The sequence below is a fragment of the Neophocaena asiaeorientalis genome, unplaced genomic scaffold, assembly GCF_003031525.2.
Source record: "Neophocaena asiaeorientalis asiaeorientalis breed wild unplaced genomic scaffold, Neophocaena_asiaeorientalis_V1.1 scaffold308, whole genome shotgun sequence".
In the NCBI taxonomy this organism is placed as follows: Eukaryota; Metazoa; Chordata; class Mammalia; order Artiodactyla; family Phocoenidae; genus Neophocaena; species Neophocaena asiaeorientalis.
In genome coordinates, this window is record NW_020172768.1 from 258,049 (window position 1) to 266,536 (window position 8,488).

At 47.4% G+C, this 8,488-nt stretch overlaps 1 protein-coding gene across 4 annotated transcripts in view; it reads left to right on the forward strand.

Annotated features, from left to right (window-relative positions):
* Nucleotides 1-8,488, forward strand: part of UBASH3B (ubiquitin associated and SH3 domain containing B) — a 145,052-nt gene that overhangs the window by 97,654 nt on the left and 38,910 nt on the right. The window lies entirely within an intron of this gene.

The following is an 8,488-nucleotide window of genomic DNA, read 5'->3' on the forward strand; positions in this document are numbered from 1 at the left end:
TCAGGTTAATTAACTTGCCCGCAGTCCCACAGTTAGTAAGAGGTGTGCTCCTTTTACACGGCAAACACGCCCTTGTGCCTCCATGCAAAAACTCATTGGTCTTAGGGGGAGGAAAGGACTTGTCTAGATCCCAGGGAGACTTAGAGGCAAAGAGAAATGTATTTTCTTATGTCACCACCCATGGTCTAATGGCTGGTTTCCCCATTACAAATGGCTTCCTCCTTAACAGCAGAGGCCAGAGCCCCAGCCCCTTCTTAGCAGGAACAAAACAAGGCCTCTCCGCACGGCCGCTGGGCCCACCACATAAAAACACCAGGGGACCTAAGCAGCATTTTCCCTGCTAAGCACCCCCTGTGGAGAGCGGCCTAATAGGCTCTTTATGGGTTGGGAAGTAGAGCCTTGGTGATAGGAGAGAAAGAAGGGCTTCACCGCAGGTTGAAGTTCTTCCACTGGAAAGCCTTCCTAACCCTCCAAATAGCTCAACATTTTTTTTTTCCCATCTCTGATTAGCTTCATATAAAAGCCCACAGCTTTTTCTTCCCGTTGATCGGCCTTTTGGTGGTAGCATCCCCGGCCCCCTGGCAGGCCTGCTCTATCCCATTGATTGTTAGATGCATGGCTCTCAGGCCATTAGCCCCGGCCAGCTGAAAGGGTTCACGGCCAGGAGACTGATTGTGAAACTGGGTCTTTATGATCAATATGTCGTCCTCCATTAGGTTCATTTCCTCCGAAGGAAATGGGTCGGGCCATTAGGGTTTCTGTGTATTGATGGGCCTCTCACTGCCCCCACTTCAGCTTCACAGGGAGGAGACCAGAGCCAACAAAGACTTTAGAGACGTACCTGCTAGACTGAACTGCCCAGGCTCTTTGCAAGCCTGTCTTACTGGCCTTGGTGACCAAAAGTAGCCAGAATCCCATGTGTGAAAGTGACAGAATAAATGATTTTGTTATATAGGAAAGAGTGACCAACTCCACCAGGTACAGAAAAAATGGCACAAGTTTGGGCACAGCTGGAAGGACTTTCCAAGCGCAAGGGCTATTAAGCAAAAAAGAAACATTGTTGAATCCCCTTTTCTTAAGGTCTGTTAAGAACAGGAAAGATGCTTTCAAAGATACAACCTTGAAGAAAGTACAACCTTGTCTGGTCCTAAGGAGGATCGGACAGGATGGTCTCGAGATCCTTTGTCAACACAGACACAGTTTATCACTTCTAGTTGCTTCTGAGGACCTCAAAACACTTTATAAATGTCCCATCTCTCTTTCTCAACCTGCTTGTGTGCAGTTTCATCACCTCCTCTTTGGAGATGAAAAAACGAAACCTCCAAATTGGGAAATGACTTCCTTCGGGGAAATGGCAGCTGCAAGCCAGCACCCGTGTTCTAGCTGCAAGGATCCACTGGGGCAACAGTATTCGGCCTGTCCTTTAGTTTTATTTAACTTTTACTAAGATAGCACCACTGCCGCCTCCTTGGCTTGCGTAGCTCTTAGCTGCTCCGCAAACGCTCCCCCACATTCATTTGGCCTCTGATCATCAATTAAAAGTGGGATTAAATCTGTAAGGATCTTATTGGCCACTGGTAGCCAAGAGGGTAACCATGTCAGAAACTGAAGTCTCGATTAATAGGCAGTAATGGGTGAGGGGGCTGCAGGATGTGAATTCAGGGGGTTACGCTGGTTACTCTAGAAGCATCTCCCATCGCTGGCCACTGGGGAACCAGGACTCATGTCTGCTCTGTATTTTGTGTTCATCCACCCCATCCTCATACCCTCCTGCTCCTGATGGGGGGCTCTGCTCATGGGGGGATACTCTCTCTTGCCATGAAGTCCCATTACAACCTGGAAGGCACCCCAGATCTCCAGGATCACACCCAGTGAGAGGTTTAGGGGCCCCTTCTCCCTGGGTTTCCAGAGAGGATGGAGTTTGGAGGCCACTGGCTGAGATGCTGCCCAGGGTTCTAGGCTCATGCTTTGTTTTTGTTTTTTTTGCGGTACGCGGGCCTCTCACTGTTGTGGCCTCTTCCGTTGCGGAGCACAGGCTCCGGACGCGCAGGCTCAGCGGCCATGGCTCACGGGCCCAACCGCTCTGCGGCATGTGGGATCTTCCCGGACCGGGGCACGAACCCGTGTCCCCTGCATCGGCATGCAGACTCTCAACCACTGCGCCACCAGGGAAGCCCTAGGCTCATGTTTTGACTACTCAATATACTCCTTTGACTGATGCAGACTTTGGTCACTGCCTCCAGAACCAGCCCCTGGATTGGGACCACCACAGAGGTGACTGGACAGCTGACCTGTCAGGGTAGAGCCACCCAGATCCAGGGAGGCTTCTAACAATACCGGCTTCACCATTTGTCATGAGGCTTAACGTCTAAGTGCCTGATACATAGAAGGCCTTCAACTGTGGACTTCCTTATCCTTATTTTTCTCCTACTAGAGAACAAAGATGCAGAGTTACCTGTTTGCACTTTGTTCTCAGGATAGCTGTCAGCTGCAGGCAGGCTCAAGCTGCCTCAAATCATCCATAAAGAAGCTGGCACTGGGACTTCCCTGGTGGTGCAGTGGTTAAGAATCCACCTGCCAATGCAGGGGACACAGGTTTGAGCCCTGGTCCAGGAAGATCCCACATGCTGTGGAGCAACTAAGCCCGGGCGCCACAACTGCTGAGCCCGTGTGCCACAACTACTGAAGCCCACGTGCCTAGAGCCCCTGCTCCGCAAAAGAGAAGCCACCGCAATGCGAAGCCTGCGCACTGCAATGAGTAGCCCCCGCTAACCGCAACTAGAGAAAGCCCGCGCACAGCAGCAAAAAGAAATAAATAAATTAATTTAAAAAAAAAAAGAAGAAGCTGGCACTGAGCAGGTAACTCTTCATGGAGCACAATAAAAGCCTCTGTATTTCCACCTAAAACCACATTACAAAGCACCGTCTGCTTTGCAGATACACTCTAAAAGAATTCCTCAATTTGGCTTAGTGGCGCCAGTGGCCTCTTTATATGACTAGACTCTCCAACCAAGAGAAATAGAAGTTGGATTCTATCTGTTTGCCCCGGTCTAGTGCAGATCCTGGAAAAGGAATGAGATATCTGATTAATTGGGTCATCTTTTAATTGAATTCACAGTACTAGATGTCGCAAATTTATCAATTTGGTATCCTGGATATTGAGAACGTTTTTTAAAAAATCCTATATTAGCTTCAAATGTTTCTAAAAGTTGAGATTGTCTTAGCTACACAAAAGAATGATACAGTTTAACTTTGGTTGCACAGGGAGCTTTACCCACTTGGAGGATTACCTATTTGACCCCTTGTCTCTTTTCCTGCACAAATAAGTCCTTAGTCACAGAGAACCAATGCACAGAGCAGATGGGATGCCAAGGCCACGAGCATGCATCTTACCAGCAAACCAAAGCCAAGGACCGAACAACTTCAAATAACTGGAAAGTTCAACAAATTTGTTTTCTACTTAATTGAATCAAGGTCTTACTATTTTGAGGAAATATATTACTATTTACATTAGCATATAATGTAAATGCCTGTTGTTTTCCACTACAGGTGTCAGATATTTGAGTTTTGTCAAGTGCAATAAAGTAAGGGATTAACTCCCCTCTCTGAGTGAGAGATGAGTCAGCCTGGAGAACCTGGGGGTCTGGGTAACCTGTCTGCTTAAGCCAAGGATGGCTTGAGTATTTAATGACCTCAGTATTGAACAAGTTTGGAGCTGAAGGTATGCCTTAGACAGGAAATAGGAATTCAGTGGGTAGCCTAAAAGAAGTGTCTGGCTTCCAAACAGAGACAATCAATCATAGGCAAGCTAACAGAGAAAGCTTTTGGGATATGGTACCCTAAACCAGACCCAGAGTCTGTTAATGATACTTGGTGTAGATGTAGTTAGGCCAGACCCCCAGATTCTCCAGGGGACAGTAACTGAACTCATCACCCATTACCACCCCAGCCCAAACTTGTTTCTACCCTGCATTCTCACTCAGGGGTGTCTGCGCCATCCACATAGGCCTTCAAGCTACAATTGCTAACCCGTCTCCAAGCTTCATTCAGTCAACAACCCAAACATCTTAGGCAACGTCCCCACCCTCATTATAGTTCAAGATTCAGTGTCCCTCTTCTGATCGATTGTCAAGGTCTTTTAAATAGTCTCCAGCCTACAGTTTATCTCCCTTGAATCTGACCCTCACATGCAAATCTGATCATGCCTTCATTGTTCCCCGCTGCATGAAACAGTCAGGTCCAAGCCCTAAAATAACACAAGGACCTTTGTGAGCTGTCCCCTTTCCAGCTTTGCCTTTTTTGCTCTAGTATCACCAAATTCTAACTTCCCCGCCCATACAGTGCTGTCTCTCACCTTCCTATGTTAGCTCTTGATGTGGTCTTCGCTTCGGATGCCCTTCTCTCCTTGTGGATTTCTCTAGCCAGCTCTGACTCTGCTTTGAAGATCCAGATCAATCATTGTTTCTTCCTGGACGGATTCCCAACCTTCTCAGTTCATAGCACCCTTAGAGTCTGAGTAATTTTTACATAGAGCTTGTAGACCAACATAAATACCTAATGGTTCTGTGTATTTAGTAGCTAGATGCAAACAACTCAATAAGTCGCTCCTAACAATTTAAGGACCGTGTGAAAAAATAATACACAAAATTGAAAGAAAAATATTATTTTTATTTCATTCTTAAAGAATTGCGACTACTTACTAATGACACGGGTGTATGTATAACTGAATCACCTTGCTGGACACCTGAAACTATCACAACATTGTTGATCAACTATACTCCAACATAAAATAAAAAGTTTAAAAAAAAAGAAATTGTAACTACCTCGAGCTAGTAGCTTATGGGATGCCCAACAGATGATGAAGGTGGCTTTGTTTCCTTCCAAAATTAGCAATTTCCCATGGCACCTCTGAGTTTGCTGTGGTATCCTGACCTAGGGTAGCTTTGTGGACAATTTGAGACCCTCAGCCCCCCAAAATGCCCCACTACTGAGTTAGCATCCCTGTTCTGAGTACACTCGGCCCATCTCTTATGGCCATTAACGTATCGCCTTGTAAGAAGCTGCTTGTGTATCTACGTTCTGAACTCTTTGAGGTCCAGGATCGTCCTTCCCTCTTCTTTGCTTGCTGGTGATAACACAGTGCCTAGCACACAGCTGGTTCTCGGCTGAAAAGACCTGAACTACCGAGAGTGTCAGAGACCTCCGTGGAACCCAGAGCACCAGGGTGGCTGCAGAGGAAGTCAGCCTGGGTGACAATTAAGCAGGAAATTCCAGTCTGGCTCAGAACGTGTGTTTTGAAGAGGGAGTGAGGATCCTGCTGGACCCGGACATGGGACCAGCCCAAATCCACTCATCAGTCCCGAATCCAGCCGAGGGTACCAGAGACCATGGTCTCTGAAAGGGCTCCAACCAGTCAAACTTCAGCTGAGACAGCGACACCCAATAAACTCTTGGTTTTATTTTTGGTTTATTGGTCCATTTGGTTTCCTGGTAAGAGTTCCTTGGGAGGAGAAGGAAATAAAGAGAAAGGTAGGAAGAAAGTAGGAGGGAAGGAGGGTGGAAGGGAGGAAGGAAGGATGCTGCTTTGCCTCCCACAAACTGTGACCCTGGTGGTTGGGTAGAGCCATGGTTCTGGGGCCAGAGCCACCACGGACCCAAAATTCAACCAAGCTGCGGGCAGACAGTGGCAGGAATCCCAGCCCCCGCAGCCGCAGTAAAGCAAGGCTATCAGTGTGCGCTACTCGTTCCTCCCCATCTGGCTAATTTCCTCACGGCTGCGTGCCTGAGTTTTTTGATGAGCCATTGCTTTTATCTGCTTTGTGCTCTTCCTCCCCATCATTAGGCATTAGAGTTTGCATCACTTTTTTTTCCACACTCTGCTAAGAATGAACCCTAGACATAATTGGGAAGGTTAGGACCAGGGTCCGAAGGCAAATTTGTGCTCTCATGTAATAGCAGAACCTCAGTAGTTCACATGTCCCTCTGATTCTTACCATGAAAGTCCCAACTCAATGGCTGCTATGATCCAGGAATCTCTCCTTGGAGTTTAAAGGGATATTTCCCCTTTATCTGCCCAGCGGGCTCTGCCGACTTCTGAGTCACTCTGAGGGTAGCAGCTGTTCAAGCTCAGCCTGGTGTTTGGGGTCTACCCCACACACCCCACTGTTCTTGGCATTTACCCCATCGGTGGACCATGGAGGTGGCAACTCTATGGCAACAGGCTTTCCTCAGTGGGATGGAGCAGAGAGATGTTCTGCCACTGCCTGTGTTCAGTCTGTTTTGTGGGCAGAGCTCTGGGAACAGACTCAGCAGAAACCACCATCAGCCTGGCAGTGGGTGAAGGAGTAGCAGAGCTCAGCCTCTGGCTCAGGACCCGAGGGAAGCAGTGCTATCACTCCTCCTACAGCCTCCTGCCTAGAGAATCACACACCTGTTTCAGATCGGTAAGTACTTTCTAGAAACTTCTCCAAAACAAAACAAAACCAAAAAGCCACTTTAAAGCACATTACTGCCAGGACGTTCTTTCTGGAATCTGACTTGAGCCCCTTGTACTATTGCCAAAGCTTCTTTTACTTTGGCTGACCCTCGCTAGGAAAGCTACACAGATATGATAACCTTCCATAACCCTGAGGACCTCTCAGACTTGCCTTCTTAGAAAGAAGAATTGGTGTTTCCTTAGTCTTTCACCGCAGCCTTGTCACCCAAACCTTTCATTATCTTTCTCAATTGTATCTTTGAATCCTCTCCAAAACTTGGCTTTTGAGTTACAGGGACCATAACTTAATGAGATCTTTCATTTCCAGAGGACATTCCTAGTGCTGAAGGAAAAATAAATTAAACTTCAGATAAAATATATTTCTTTGGGGCAAGAGCCTAGGAAAAAAAAAATTGGATCCTTTATATAAATAGCACATCTTACTGCAAGTGAACTTTCCTTTTCCCAATTGTTTTTGAAACAATGGGTCTTTTTCTTTGGTGAACTTAATCCCTCAAAGATTCTAACCTCTAAAAGACCATGTTTTGTGTTCTTTTGTGGGTACACGGCTTGAGGATTTGAAAAAAGCGCCACAGGTGACCTCTGATTGTCTAGTAAGTGGTAAAGGAAACAGGGCTTGCATCTTGGCAACAATTAAGCACCTTATGCAGGTGTGGGAAGGAGTTTCCTGTGTTTCCAGCTTTTTCAGCACTGGCTTCTCTTCCAAGGGGCTCTGAGGTCTTCCTTCTTCATAACCTCATCTTACTGTAAGTAGGCTTGTCTTCTAGAATGCCGTTCTACTTAGCTGTGCAGATTTTTCTATTCTGATCATTTGGTATTTGTGCTCAGAGTTTCGTGGGGGAAACGAAGGGATTCTCTTTGGACTGTGGAAAAGAGCAACTGAGGCTGGCCTCGAATCAGGCTGGAATCTGCCCTTCACTCAGCACTCATCGCAGCCAGGCTGCCCTGAGCACGTGACTTGTCTTCCTTTACCTGAATCTCCCCCTGTGTCAAGTGAAGAAATTGGGGCCCCAGTTGATGTCTTAGGCCCCTTCCAATCTGACCCTCTGTGACTGTCACAGCATCATGGGTTCTCATTGCTCCAGAGAGGTACCAGGAAAAGGCAGGAGGAGTTGGGTTCAGCAGACAGTCAGGAAAAGGATGCCTGGGAAGAGCATCAGTTTAAACTAGAAATTCCTGCCCTCTCTTCTCTCTCCCAAGGACCCTGAATTGGGGTAGTATAAAGGGATAGGAATAACCAATTATTGATCGCCTCCAGTGAGTCAGGCACAGTTCAAGGCTCCTCACTGTAGAGGAGAGGTACTCGGTGAATTCCATCACCACAGCCCCTCACACCCAGCCCACCCCGCCCTCCCCCTCAGCTCAGCCCAGATCAGGTGTCCCAATCCTATGTGCTTAAGGTTCTCTGTGCTCTCCCCTCATTGCACTGACCACCCATGTAATTAAATAATTATTTGTGCAGTTGACATTTTCACGCCTGCTCAACTGAAAACTCCCTGAGGGCAGGGATCATATAAGTCTTGTGTTTCAGTGTATTCCTGGAGCCTAGCACAGTGCTGACAAAGTCATAGCAATTCAGTAGGTATGTACTGAGCAAACATAAACTTGAATGCCTGAACGGACGGACAAGTAGCGAAGCTGGATACAAACCCAGAACTATCTGGCTTTTGGAGACCTGCCTGATGTTTCAGAAGCGCTCTCGTCGTACGCTCGTGTGCAGGGCTGTGACTCGCTGCCAGCGCCACCCTGTGATCCTGCCCCACCATGCACAGAACTTTTGAGTGTTTCTCCCACAGTGGGAGCGATGGCCGCCCTTCTCCAGCCAGCCCCTTTTACCAAGTGCTACTCGTCCCCAAAGATGTCTGTAAAATTGTTGGAGATGATGGATCCAGTCTGAGGCTGCTGGTGGTAGTTGGAGGACAGTGGGAGGAGGCACTGGATTTAAACCAGACCAATTGTCCTTCTGGGCATTTAACCTCAAGTCTCATTGTC